Genomic DNA, 15,650 nt, shown 5'->3' with positions numbered 1-15,650 from the left:
TCTACTTTAGAAATAGTAGATACAGACCCGCACACACACATATGAAAGCACTAACAATAATTGCTATTCTTCTCTGCAGAGAGGTTACGTGGGATGGAACAGGGATTCAGTGAGTTTCTACCATGCACTCTGCAATCCATGAACCCTCTCAGAGTTCCTGAAGGTGGATACAATCAGGGTCCACAGTTTATAGATGGGAAAGATTAAGCTACCCACTCAAGGTCATGATTTCTTCTTAGATAATTTATTATACATAAATGTGGGGTACAACATTGATTTTCAGTAATTGTGTAGAATGCGTGGTGGTTTGATCAGTATAGTTAGCTTATTCATCATTACAGCACACAATCATTCTTTGTGTCCATTGACCAATTCCTCATTAGCCCCTTCCCGCCCCCCATACCCTCCCCTTTTCCACCTCTAGTTTTCTAAAAATTCAATGTATTAATGACTGTGATTGTTGTTTGTATGTTTCTTTTTCTGTGGAAGGTCATGTTTTATTAAGTAATGGTCATAATTTAAAGCCAGGTCTCCCTCAACCCACAGCCCCCTTTTCCTTTTACCCAATATCATGTGTCTTCCACCCATCCACTTTCAACTGGCAAAAACAAAACAAATGAAAACACGCATTGCTTCTCTTCTCATCCAAGGGGGCAGTGAGGATTTTCTGCTATGTTTTCTCCTCATTTAGACACCAGGCCACTGGTTCGTTACTAATTTCCCATTTCTCTTTCCCCTTCGGATAAAACTATGACCTACTCTGGTTTGCCTGTGACTGCTCCCCTTGCTATAAACAGTATAAACGCTCTGCCTCGCTTTGTGAGTGTGTGTCTCAGATCTGCACTGCTCTTCCCAGGGGCTGCCGATGAAGTGGACTGCGAGTCTCAGACATAGCAGGCCTGTTAATGGTGCTTTCGGGTGTGTACACCATTCTGATGCCCCAGCTCCTTCCACAGTCTGAGAGGGCCCAGAGGTCCCCAGAATCACCTTGTGCAAGTATCCAGTATGTCCAGGTGGACGTCTGAGGTAGGCACTAGGTTATGCCTGCTTTTAGGTCCAGTGTGTTTCCCCTACAGAGGGAAGCCCCAAGTATGTTGGGAGGAATTCTGGACCAGAATCCAGACTTCATAGCTGGTTAGAGCCCTGGCGATGAGGTTTGGCTCTAAGGAGCTGTGTCATTTGTTGCTGACCACCCCACATTCCCTGAGTTTATCCATCCTTAGAAGAACGTGTTCAAACTAAATAATATTGCATTTCTATCAGAAGTCACAAGTTCAGTGATTGACATCCTAAGGAAGTAATAACAGCGATCACTTGTACAGTGCTCACTGTGCACCAGGCACCGGACTAGTACGCGTTAACTCATTTAATTTTCACGAGGACCCTATGGGACATGTACAGTTATCACTGTTCTACAGATGGGGAAACTGAGACACAGAGGATTAAGACAATTCCCCATAACTATACAGGTACTAAGAAATAGGGCTGGGATTTGAACCCAAGCAGCCTGGCTTCAGAGCTCTTAACTTCTACATTATTTGCTCCTAGAGTGGGAACAGGTTACTTTCAGTTTCCATTAAAACAGAAAAATTTCCTTCCTTAACAGGTTCAGGGCTGGGGAACAGATTTGCCTCTTGACCTGTCATATTTCTTCTCCTTCTCCTACACTGTTCATACAATTAGAGGGTTCCAGGCCAACCAGCCTCACCAGTGCTCATGCTGGGAAGGTTTCTATATACTGGTCTCCCATCCACCACTAGGACCTCTGGGATTAAAGTCCACAGCACCTGCATACAAAATACATATCCCAACAACAGACGACATCCGTACGTGTGCAATGGAAAAATTAGGCAAAGATTTACAGAGTCCCACAGAAAACTCTCAGGTCCCATAGTCATTACAGAGCTAGAGAACTCCATTTGCTTCTAAGTATTAAAAAGGGAAACTTCAAGGAAACCATTGTCAAAATTTTCCCGATTACAAATTCTCATGACTGTTTTGGGTTCTTTTCCTCCCAGATTAAATTTAGAGGCTTTTGGTCTAGGAAGCAGGCCATAACTAAGCAATACTTGATTTCCCCCATGATATTAACCAAAGTCCTGTATAACTGGAGATTCTGAGCCATAAGAGATGAACAGAGATACTGCCCCAAGATGATACCATCAGTCAAAGGTGGAAACTCAGCATTTCTGTTAGCCGTGAGCACATCTCTGAGTAGATGCTGGGTTTCCATTGTGTTCTGTTAGGCAATTTCTGTTTGTTTGAATGGTGATCACTGTGCACCTGACTGAGCACTGCGAACTCTCCTAGGCAGTCTGCGTCCTTTCCCTGTAAGGCTCCCAGTGCGCCACGGGCACTTCACTCACTTCGGTGACAAGAAAACCAGGTCTCAGAGAGGCGAAAAGACATGCTGAATGTCAACCACCCGGAGTGCACATGACTCCAGCCCTGTCGGACTTAAGACCGGCGGCCCTATCTGTTCTGTTGGTGGCACTCCTCCTGGAGGCCTTTAACAGTCATGGAGACCCGGACTCTGTCACAGGCCAGGCATGGGGACTTCAAAACTTCTCGGTAGTTCTAAGGTACAGCGTGGGTTGAGGCCCACAAGTTACAGAAACAGCTTCTGAGCCACAGCCTTGCTGTCTCAGACCACAAGCCGGGGGAGCCACCAGAGCACAACACACGTGTGGACCCGCAGCACCTGGAAAGTGTTTTTGCCATTTCATCCATCAGTTACCTAAGGAAACACAAGTTATCTACTAGATTGATGCGCTAGGATGTTCAGTCACTACAGCACCACATACAGCAGCCCCAAAGTAACCCAAATGGCCAATAAGAAATTCGTAAAATAAAGGATGTCATACAATAAGTCAATATGCATCTTGAAAAAAGGTAGATTCTTTAAAGAAATGGAAAATGATCAGGATATGGTGTTAAAAAATAATATGCATAGATACTCAAGATGGCGGCAGCTGTGCCAGCTGGCGCGGAGTCGCTGAGGTGGAAAAGGTGGCCACTGGGCCTCAGGCAGCCGGGAAACTTGTGGACCTTCCTCTGGCCATCTCTTAAGGGAGGACCGCTGCTGCTGGCCGGTCGTGTGGGGTGACCGCCACTTTGCCCCCGGCAGGAGAGGCTGCCTCATTTACAGGCAACAGCTTAGAAGTGTGGAGCAGGAAAAGAACTGTTTCTTAGCTGCAAAAGCTAGTCTCGAAACAGGTGACGCGGCGCCAGATCTGCTGTGGATGCAGACAGGATCCCGTAGGCCAGGGCCGCACTGAAGGCGGCCAGCTGCCCTACTCAGGATTCAAGGTTTCAGGCCGGCATTAAAGAAGATTCCTGGGAGTGCCCAAGCCATGCTGCGACTGAACAGCCCAAGGCGGCAGCGGCCGAGAACTGGGAAGGCAACAAACCAGAGACAAAGTGAGCGCCTGACCTGGCACAGCACTGTGAGTGACCCCTGGCACAGCTCTGTTCGGGGGGTGGATGCGCACCCGGCTCCTGTCTGCACCACCAGGCCACTCACCGCCCCGGTGCTGCCTCCATTTTCCCAGGTGCGGGCAGCCCCGCACAGCTCGGCCATCACTGAGCCCTCCCACTTGCTTGGCCTGGCGCGGGGCTTTCGGGAGCCTGCGGACCGGCCTCCTCTCCCTCTCCCTCCGTGGTTCTCTGGTGGGGCTTGTGGCGGGGGGCGTCCCCGGCCAGTGTCGGGAGGGCAAGGAAGTACGGGCAGGCCGACTGTCACTCCACCACACCCTGGACTCCGGCCCCAGGTAAACTCCCTGTTACTGGGAGGCAGATACCATCTCTGTGGCCACCAGTTTGGAAAAAAGCCTAACGAATTTCTGGTTGGGAATAGTGTGGTAGGAGAGTTCCCAGGTCCGCTTGAACCTGCCGGAGAGCAGGCTGCAGGTGGGCGCTAGACTCGGATTATACTGGGGGGATACAAAGGTGAACAAGACCCGAGAAAGATCTACATAGTTCTACAAAGGCACCCAGAGAGACCGGTCGTCTGTGCCTAGCAGAAACCTGGTAGACTTCCTGGGCGAGGCGGTGCCGAGCAGGGTCTTGAAGGCCCAGCTGATAGACGAGGGGTGCAGAAGACACGCCCCAGCACAGCACAGTGCGCACAGAGTGGTGAGACGCGCGGCCAGGGAGGCGGAGTCTCGACAGAAACCACACATCCGGTGGGGTCGCCACTGCACGATCTAACAGCCTGGGCCAGAGCACACAGAACAGGGAGAAGTCCTGCACAGGAAGTGAAAGCTCAACAGAGATCACACACCCTGTGGTACGTGATCCACCAGCCCAGCAGAGTCCAAGCTGACCAGAAAGGTGGCTCCCTGGAGAAGCCCAAGACCCGAGGCAACCACACACACAAGGCACTAGAGGCCAACTGAGCAGTCACGGAGGGAGCCATACGAAATTGGCAACCACAGCAACATCCTAGTTAGTCATTAGTCTCAAACCGGTGGACTGTGAAAACCCCTGCCACAATGAATGAACACCAAAAAAAAGTTACCAGAAATACAAAAAATCAAGAAAGTACACCACCAAAAGTTAATAAATCTCAAACTCTAGATCCTATAGAACAAGAAGCCCTTGAAATAACTGATAAGGAATTTCGAGTGATAATTCTAAGGAAACTGAATGAGATACAAGAAAACTCAGCTAGACATCATGATGAAATAAGGAAAAGTATACAGGATCTGAAAGAGGAAATGTACAAGGAAATCAATGTCCTGAAAATAAATGTAGCAGAACTTGCTGAACTGAAGAAGTTATTCAACGAAATAAAAAACACAACAGAGAGTTTAACCAGCAGGCTTGTCGAAGTTGAAGAGAGAACCTCTGAACTTGAAGATGGGCTGTTTGAAATAACACAAGCAGACAAAAAGAAAGAAAAAGGAATCAAGGACATTGAAGAAAATCTGAGAGAGATATCAGACAACCTTAAGCGATCAAATATCCGAGTCATGGGTATTCCAGAAGGGGAGGAAAATGGAGATTCCATTGAAAACATATTCAACAAAATAGTGGCAGAAAACTTCCCAGGTATAGGGAAAATCACAGATCTTCAGATCCAGGAAGCTCAACGATCTCCAAATGTATTCAACCCAAAAAGACCTTCTCCAAGACATGTCATAGTCAAATTGGCAAAACTCAGAGACAAAGAGAGAATCTTAAAAGCTGCAAGAGAGAAGCATCAAATCACCTATAAGGGAGCCCCAATCAGGCTAACATCAGACTTTTCATCACAAACCCTAAAAGCTAGAAAGGAATGGGATGATATTTTCAAAATACTAAAAGACAAAGATTGCCAGCCAAGAATACTCTACCCTGCAAGGCTATCCTTCCGAAATGAGGGGCAAATAGTATATTTCTCAGACATACAAAAACTGTGGGAGTTCACTACCACACGACCACCCTTACAAGAAATCCTTAAGGGAGTACTGGGTTTGGGTCCTGAAAAATAACTACCACTGCCATAAAAACCCAAGAAAAATCAATACCCACTAGTATAATAAAAATGGCATTCATGAAGAGAAAACAAGCAAACAAAAACGCTATCTACAACCTAAGGAACCAACAAACACAGAAAACAAACAGTAAATCAGAAAGCAAGGAACAAAAAACACCTAAAACAACCAAACAACCAATAAAATGCTAGGAATAAATCAACACCTATCAATAACAACTCTTAATGTAAAAGGCTTAAATTCCCCAATCAAAAGACACAGACTGGCTGAGTGGATCAAAAAGCAGGACCCAACTATTTGGGGCCTACAAGAGACCCACCTCACCCATAAAGATTCACACAGACTAAGAGTGAAAGGATGGAAAAAGATTTACCATGCAAACAGAAAAGAAAAACGAGCTGGAGTAGCTATTCTTATATCTGACAAAATAGACTTTAAACTAAAAACCATAAAAAGAGACAATGAGGGACACTACTTAATGATAAAAGGTCTGATCCATCAAGAAGACATAAGAATCATAAATATGTATGCACCCAATGTTGGAGCAGCCAGATTTATAAAACAAACTCTATTAGACGTAAAGAAGGAAATAGACACTAATACCATAATAGCAGGGGACCTGAACACCCCACTGTCAATATTAGACAGATCATCTAGGCAAAGAATCAGTAGAGAAACACAAGATCTAAACAAGACTCTAGACCAATTGGAATTGGCAGATATCTACAGAACATTCCACCCAACAACCTCAGAATATTCATTTTTCTCATCAGCACATGGATCATTCTCCAGGATAGATCACATATTAGGTCACAAATCAAGTCTCAATAAATTCAAAAAAATTGGAATTATCCCATGTATCGTCTCAGACCACAATGGATTAAAACTAGAAATTAATAACAAATGAAACTCTGGAAACTATACAAACACATGGAAATTAAACAGCATTCTACTTAATGACATATGGGTCCAAGACGAAATCAAGCAGGAAATAAAAAAATTTATTGAAACTAATGAAAACAATGATACATCATACCAAAACCTGTGGGATACTGCAAAAGCAGTATTGAGGGGAAAATTTATTGCATTAAATGCTCACTTCAGAAGAATAGAAAGATGGCAAGTGAACAACCTAACACTTCACCTTAAAGAACTGGAAAAACAAGAACTATCCAAACCTAAAGTTAGCAGGTGGAAAGAAATCATTAAGATCAGAGCAGAACTGAATGAAATTGAAAACCAAAAAACAATTCAAAAGATCAATGAATCAAAAAGTTGGTTTTTTGAAAAGATAAATAAAATTGACAAACCATTAGCATGGCTAACAAAAAAAAAGAAGAGAGAAGACTCAAATAACAAAAATTAGAAATGAAAAAGGCAATATTACAACTGATTCATCTGAAATACAAGGAATCATTCAAGACTACTATAAACAACTATACGCCAACAAATTTGAAAATCTGGAGGAAATGGATAAATTTCTGGACACACACAAGCTCCCAAAACTGAACCGTGAAGACGTAGAAAGTTTGAACAGACCAATAACAATAAAGGAGATTGAAGCTGTTATCAGAAGGCTCCCAACAAAGAAAAGCCCAGGACCAGATGGATTCACAGCAGAATGTTACCAAACATTCAAAGAGGAATTGACACCGATTCTTTACAAACTATTCCAAAAGATTGAAACGGACGCAAATGTCCCAAACTCATTCTATGAAGCAAACATCATCCTGATACCAAAACCAGGTAAAGATATAACCAAGAAAGAAAACTACAGGCCAATATCCTTGATGAATATAGATGCAAAAATCCTCACTAAAATACTAGCAAACAGAATACAGCAACACATACGTAAAATTATTCATCACAATCAAGTGGGATTCATCCCAGGGATGCAAGGTTGGTTCAACATACGCAAATCAATAAATGTGATACACCATATTAATGAACTCAAACACAATGACCACATGACCATCTCTATAGATGCTGAAAAAGCATTTGATAAAGTTCAGCACTCATTCATGACAAAGACCCTCTATAAGTTAGGTATAGAGGGAAAGTATCTCAACATAATTAAAGCCATATATGCCAAACCCACTGCCAATATCATCCTGAATGGGGAAAAGCTGAAAGCTTTTCCTTTAAGAACAGGAACGAGACAAGGATGCCCACTCTCACCACTCCTATTCAACATAGTGTTGGAAGTACTAGCCCTAGCAATCAGAGAAGGGAAGGAAATAAAGGGCATCCAGATTGGAAGAGATGAAGTCAAACTGTCCCTGTTTGCAGATGACATGATCCTATATATCAAACAGCCTAAAACCTCTACAAAAAAACTCTTGGAATTGATAAATGATTTCAGCACAGTAGCAGGATACAAAATCAACACACAAAAATCAGTAGCATTTCTTTTCTCCAATAGTGAACATGCAGAAAGAGAAATCAAGAAAGCCTGCCCATTTACAATAGCCACCAAAAAAATAAAACACTTAGGAATTGAGTTAACCAAGGAGGTGAAAAATCTCTATAATGAGAACTACAAACCCGTGCTGAGAGAAATTAGAGAGGATACAAGAAGATGGAAAGATATCCCATGCTCTTGGATTGGAAGAATCAACATAGTGAAAATGTCCATACTACCCAAAGTGATATACAAATTCAATGCAATCCCCATCAAAATTCCAAAGACATTTTTCTCAGAAATGGAAAAAGCTATCCAGACATTTATATGGAACAATAAAAGACCACGCATAGCCAAAGCAATGCTGAGCAAAAAAAATAAAGCTGGAGGCATAACACTACCTGACTTTAAGCTATACTACAAAGCTATAATAACCAAAACAGTATGGTACTGGCATAAAAACAGACACACTGACCAATGGAATAGAATAGAGAATCAAGAAATCAACCCACACACTTACTGCCAGCTGATCTTTGACAAAGGCACCAAGCTGTGGCGAAGGGACTGCCTCTTCAGCAAATGGTGCTGGGATAACTGGATATCCATATGCAGGAGAATGAAACTAGATCCATACCTCTCGCCGTATACTAAAATCAACTCAAAATGGATTAAGGATTTAAATATACACCCTGAAACAATAAAACTTCTTAAAGAAAACATAGGAGAAACACTTCAGGAAATAGGACTGGACACAGACTTCATGAATACAACCCCAAAAGCATGGGCAACGAAAGGAAAAATAAACGAATGGGATTATATCAAACTAAAAAGCTTCTGCACAGCAAAAGAAACAATTAAAAGATTTAAAAGACAACCAACAGAGTGGGAGAAAATATTTGCAAAATATATATCTGACAAAGGATTAATATCCAGAATATATAAGGAACTCAAACAACTTTACAAGAAGAAAACAAGCAACCCAATTAAACAATGGGCAAAAGAGCTAAATAGGCATTTCTCTAAGGAAGATATCCAAATGGCCAACAGACATATGAAAAAATGCTCAACATCACTCAGCATCCGGGAAGTGCAAATCAAAACCACATTGAGGTACCATCTAACCCCAGTTAGGATGGCTAAAATCCAAAAGACTATGAACAATAAATGCTGGCGAGGCTGCGGAGAAAAAGGAACTCTCATACATTGTTGGTGGGACTGGAAAATGGTGCAGCCTCTATGGAAAATGGTATGGAGGTTCCTCAAACAATTGCAGATAGATCTACCATATGACCCAGCTATCCCACTGTTGGGAATATGCCCAGAGGAATGGAAATGATGAAGTCGAAGGTATACCTGTTCCCCAATGTTTATCGCAGCACTCTTTACAATAGCCAAGAGTTGGAACCAGCCCAAACGCCCATCATCAGATGAGTGGATACGGAAAATGTGGTACATCTACACAATGGAATACTACTCAGCTATAAAAACGAATGAAATACTGCCATTTACAACAACATGGATGGACCTTGAGAGAATTATATTAAGTGAAACAAGTCAGGCACAGAAAGAGAAATACCACATGTTCTCACTTATTGGTGGGAGCTAAAAATTAATATATAAATTCACACACACACACACACACACACACACACACACACACACACACACAGAAAACCGGGGGGGGGGAAGAAGATATAACAACCACAATTATTTGAAGTTGATACGACAAGCAAATAGAAAGGACATTGTTGGGGGGGAGGGGGGAGGGAGAAGGGAGGGAGGTTTTGGTGATGGGGAGCAATAATCAGCCCAATGTATAACGACAAAATTAAATTAAAAAAAATAATAATAATAATAATAATAATAATAATAATATGCATAGCATGATCCTGCTAACAGTGTTAGATAATATATGCACATGGCTCAAAAATAAAAACACGTTTTCATGTACATATAAATGTACGTATACAAATATATGTGCATTTGTCTATGCTCTCATTTTCCATCTTATGCTAAGACTGTACACCATACACGTCACGTGCTTCTCTTTTCATGTGTAAGTGCTAGAGCTCTTTTCGTGTCAGCGTACTGGGACATTTGGATGACAACAAGGTAGTTCACTAGTGACCAGATGAGATTTAATCAATTCCCTGCAACAGACCCTTGGTCATTTCCAATATTCTGCTATTATGAAGAGCCGTGACATGAGAGCTTTGTATGACTTGAATGCGTGGTATTGGCAATTCTTACAGGTGAGGCAGCTCGCCCTCTGTACTGGCCCCAGTCGTCTCTTCTCCCCCACGGGTGGGAACGCTGAGTGTGCACCACGCTGGGATCTGGCTGATGTGACAGGTGAGAAGCAGGGCCTCACCGAGGTTTTCCTGAAGACAGGCATGCTGCCACATGTTTAAGGTCTGTCTATATTTCTTCTTCTGTGCAATATTTGCTCTCTCCTTTGACTGTTTTTCTGAGTAATGATACTAAAACTTGGCACTCATTTTGTGTGTCTGTGTATTTCTGCAGCAAAAGTTATAAAACAAAATATTCCATATATGATAGGTGGGTGAAAAAATGACTGCATTTTTCTATTTTCTCTAATAAATCTATTTGAAGTAAAAACTTATACATTAGAATTAAAACAATGTTATTTAACATTGGGAAGGATTTTTTCTTATTTAAAATCAGCTTCAGTTTCTGTGAAACAGATTCTCCTGGAAACCAAGTGAAGGTTCCCATGCCTTGACAAACATGGTTCATTCATGGAAAACGCTCAAGGTCAAACCAGCCTCTACTGGTTGGGGCTGTGTTTGGGGTTGCTAGGGTGTTGGAAGAGAAAATAAGGTCAGTAAAAAGAAGACCAACCAGACTCAAGAAAGATTAAATTTAATTTAGATCTGTTCCTTGATTCTTCTGAATATATCAGAGCTCTTTAGGCCATATACCTTGGCCCCCTTGTTAGAGATCTGGACCTGTTTCTGCACTAGGAAAGCACAGAAGCAAAGAGGAAACTTTCAAATGGCTACTAGCTGTGTGTGACTTGTGTCACTGCCTGGGGCACCAGCTAGCGTTTCCTGCGGTTTCAAACTTCTGAGCAACGTCCTTCCCCAGCTCGCCCTGGGCTGCCCTGAACGGCAGTCGTGCAGAGGGAGCGCAGTGGTGGAGGAGCCGGAGTGGGTGCTGGGAGGGCACAGTGCGGCTGATGGTGTTCAATTTTCTCAGGCTTCTTTTGTTTATATGCTGATAAATGTGGTTAACTCACGGAAAATACTAAGTCAAACCTGCCCCTACTGGTTGGGGCTGTGCACAGGGTGGCTAGGGTGTTACAAGGGAAAATAAGGACAGTTAAACCACAGCTAACTTTGCTCACTTCAAAAGGCCACAGCTAATGGGAAGGAAATCTCCATCTCCACACGTATGAGATGCTCTCAAACTTCATCTTTGTCCTGAGGGCAGGTTGGGCCCCCGGCATCTGATATTCAAAGTTCATTGGCTGCTGTGTGAGTTGGGAATGTGATGCCCAGGACTACTGGGACCCTGCACCTTCGGTCCAGTCCCACAACCCTGTTCTGAAGGACAGAGCAGAGAACGATGCCACACAGCACTGAGATGATCCCTAACGAGTGTCTGTGCTTTCAGGTGGTGTGTGATTACAGAAGTTAGTACCTTCGGTTTCATTTCTCAGTGTAGCAGGGCGACACAAGCCCCATGACTGTGAACCTATTAGCATAGGTTGCTTCTGGGACTCAGAGATACGGATGCCCTGAGTTCAACCATGGAACTGAATGTCACCCACTGAATCCCTCTGCAGAGACAAAATGACTTCAGAGCCCACCGGAGCTTGGCTTAAGAGACGACACTAACGTCAGACAGAAGTGTGATTGGGGTCCATTAGAAGAGGGCTGTACAGCAACGTGAGCACAAAGAGCGAAGCTCCCCATCCCTGCCGCACTCCACATGGTGGGGAGCTGGTACCCAGGCCCTTGGGCTCCGTCTCTCAGTCCCTGGGGGAAGCGTGTCTCCATCACTGAGATAATCACTTCAGGCTTCCACAGCTGGAATTCCACGGCACATTCTAATCACATACCTCATCCCCCTTGGTCTGTGCTCTGAGAGCCCCTTCTGCACCAGCCCTGGCTTCCTATGAGGGAGAGACTTGTTTCTTAAGATAAATAAATAACCCGAACCTTGGCTTAGCGCATTGTCTGTAGGCTTGGTATATGGACGACTCCACTCCTGAGACAGAACACTCTCACTAGAAACTCCACTGAGTTCCTGAGGTTTCGGTCCCAAGGCCAGAACCCAGAGATCGTCTTTGTCCCTTCTGTGCCATGAAAAGCTCCTCCTGGTGAGACCCCAGCCTCCCAGCAAGGCCGCCAGTTGCACCGCTGAGGTCTGGTCCACTCTTAGAACAAGCACAGATGGGTTGATCTGAGCTACACAGACAGTCACTGTCCCCCACACCAGCGTCGTCACCACGATACTCAATTAAAGTTTTCTTAAATGACGCAGAGACCAATGAGAGAAATCTAATAGACATCTTGCCTTCCAGGAGCATTAAGGTGAATATCTGTTTTGGACAAAGTAGCTCATGATACAATTTAGTTCCTTTTAATTCAAATAAGCTAGAGAGGAAAGCAAAACGACAGCAATGATTTCATAGTGTGGGTTCCATAAGAGTCTTCAGCGTATTTCAGAAGCACATTGCTAAGGCAGACACCATTTCATGACACAAATAACGCAAAATGTCTGGTGACATTTTACATGTATTCACAATCTCTCACGTGCCCCTTTCATAACTCCAACACTTTAGACCGAATGCATGACACAGAAGAAGAAAAATTAATCATTTTGATATGTTGGATTTTATTACTTTTTACAATTGTCCAAACGGCACATGTGCATGAGTTAAAAACCACAAGGGAAATGTAGGTTGTTAAAAAAGAAATACGAAAGAAATCTGAGACATAAAACAAAAAAAAGTGTTTTGCCTACTACAAAACTGTTATTTCAGTATGTTAATGAGTCTCTTGATGAGGAACCCAGCACAGACGTTCCTTCAGCTGCTCTGGGACAGAGCGGAGCAGTGTCACTCACTGAGCAGTGTCACTGGGCACTGTCACTCACTGGGCAGTGTCACTCACTGGGCAGTGTCACTCACTGGGCACTGTCACTCACTGGGCAGTGTCACTGGGCAGTGTCCCCATCTCCCCAGCCTCAGGCAGGCGGCCGAGCCATGTGAACGCGGTGCCCTGTCCGCGAGGTCCCGCGTAAACACATGCTGGCTCAGCTGCCCAGTGCAGTCAGCAGCGGCGTCCCCATGGCCAGGCGTCTTCCCCTGGGATGACTCTCAGGGAGGCTCTTCACACTTAGGGAGAGACAGAGGCAGGTGGGCTGCAGCGTGAACACAGAACGCCCCGCACACGTTCCCAGGCGCCTGCGCTGATTGCGGCGGGCAGGGCGGCTCCTCCCGAGGGCTCCGGCAGGGGGCGCAGTGGCGCTCGCGTCCCCGGACGCCGGGCAGGGCGGTGGCAGAGCGCAGGCTGGCGCATGCGCAGGCTCCATCCGGCAGGACCTCAGCCGCCTCTGTCCCGGCTTCCTGCCACTCACAAGCCACCAACTGTGTTTCCTTCATGGTTGGACAATTAGACCGAGTGGCTGCCGCTACAGTTCATGTCTCTGCCTCTGTTTACGAGGTGGAAGTGGCTCCTTTGACAGTTTGAAGGGACATAACGAGGGGCTCTGCCCAGAGCTCCCTGTACTCCTGCGTCCACGTGCGCAACTTCCCTGGTCACCCGCAGCCCCTCGAGCGACAGGCGACGCGGTGCTAGACCGCTCTGCACCAGACGGGCCCAGTGCTGCCACTTGTCCCTCCTGTGACTGTGCACAAGTCACACGGCCACTCTGTGCCTCTGTGGCCTCGGGTGTAAAAGGAGGCATCTGCACGCGCTGTCCCTGGAACATTCACAGGTGACTCCCTGCAACTAGGACAGTGACTGGCACACATGTCCCGCCTATGTAAACAAACGTGACTCATCCTGTTCTAGAAATGTGGGTCTCTGAGGTATTTCTCATATTTACAAATTTATATCTACAGAGAATATGTTAAGAAATTTACATTAATTAAACTGACTGGTAAATTCATGTGAATAACACAAATCTGAGTATGTATTTGATTCTGAATCTACTCAGAGAAGATCCTACTTTGTGGCCAGTTTCATTTCCAAACACTTACTTTAACAGAAGTGGCGCTCAAAGCTCTAAAAGTGGTTTTTCACCGTCCTGTTTCTCTTCAGCTTCTTCCTCAGATCCTACACCAGGGGAAGAGGCAGGAGAAAAAGCATGTCACTCCATTAAAGGGACAAACGTGTCATTCAGATGACAATACACATGCATAAAAGTTTAAATGAAAGATGCAAATGTTTAATCCTCAGAAGATTTAAGTTAACAACAGCGCATTTAAAGCTTTACTTTATTTCATATAGGATGAAAACTTAAAAAACAATCAATCACTTGCACAAATCTGTCAACATGGCTTTCACTTGTGCACGAGGAAAAGTGTTCACACAGACCAGTAGTTGTCACCCTTGGCTGGTCCTCCTCCCCCTCTCGGCTGACAAGCTTGTATGTATTGTTGAAGGGTAAATAATGCTGAGCTTTGGGACAAAGAATTTAATCTAGGTATTTCTAGAAATTGCTATGCCAGGTGAGAGAGCAGTGAGGGTTTCCTAAGGCTATGAATGCTGTGCCTGACGGTCACCCTTGTGCCACTGCCAGTGACCAGTGTCCAGCAGTGCTGGGTCAAGGTCCAGTGAGCCTTATATGATTCCTAAACGCACCCCAGTCAGCCTACTCTGGATTCTTTCCTTAGGAACCATCTCTAAAGAAATAATATTTATGGTTCATTAGGTAAAATCTCTCTAAAAAGTAGAAAAGAAAGCTAACTATCTGGAACTTTAAAAAGATTAAATGATTATTACATTTCCATGAATTAGTAAATGGATGCCTCCACTTACAATCACGTTTGTAGGTAGCTTATAACAACACGGAAAGTGCACCTGCCGTAAGGTAAAAGCAAATATGTAATGAAAAAAACTTTATGTTCCGCAAGATCAGGTTTGATAAAATTTAAAAGCCAAATGTATAGGTGCAAATGACAAAGAGTGAGAAGAAAATAACCATGTGACTTTTATATATATTTCTGGATATTCCAAATTTGGTATAAGGTACTTTAATTGACTTTACAATTTTTACATTTTATTTTTTCAAAGCACGATGTAAATAATATAGGCAGGATGGGCACAATGATGTAAAATCACACTGTCAACGCAATATTGCCTAATAGTTTGAAGGATAGGTGATTTTTAATCTTTGTTTGTTGCATCTTTTTATAAAAAGCATGTGTTACTTTCACAGCCAGGAAAGGGAAATAAAAAGGGAGCTGTGAGAAGACCAAGCAGGCAGGTTAGGGATTTAATAAATTCACACAAAAAAGACGCAGCCTGCCTCAACTGCTGCTTTGCTCTTGTTAGATACACTTTCAGGAGGACATTTTTATCTTATGAGCATGTCTGCCTGGATCACAGCCAAGAACACTTCTGGTAAAGGAGGAAGAAAGCTGAGACTCCATCTTAAGAATCTTAAGAAAAGACTGTCCCTCATCTCAGCCTCATAAATGTCACACAGTCCAGGTTGAATTTGTGGTGAAATAAATACATAAGGGTGCAGTGTAGGAAGAATTTGCTTTCCAGACTATTAAGCTGCTGCAAGTCACA

The sequence above is a fragment of the Cynocephalus volans genome, chromosome 11, assembly GCF_027409185.1.
Source record: "Cynocephalus volans isolate mCynVol1 chromosome 11, mCynVol1.pri, whole genome shotgun sequence".
Lineage (NCBI taxonomy): Eukaryota > Metazoa > Chordata > Mammalia > Dermoptera > Cynocephalidae > Cynocephalus > Cynocephalus volans.
This window is presented reverse-complemented; position numbering follows the sequence as displayed.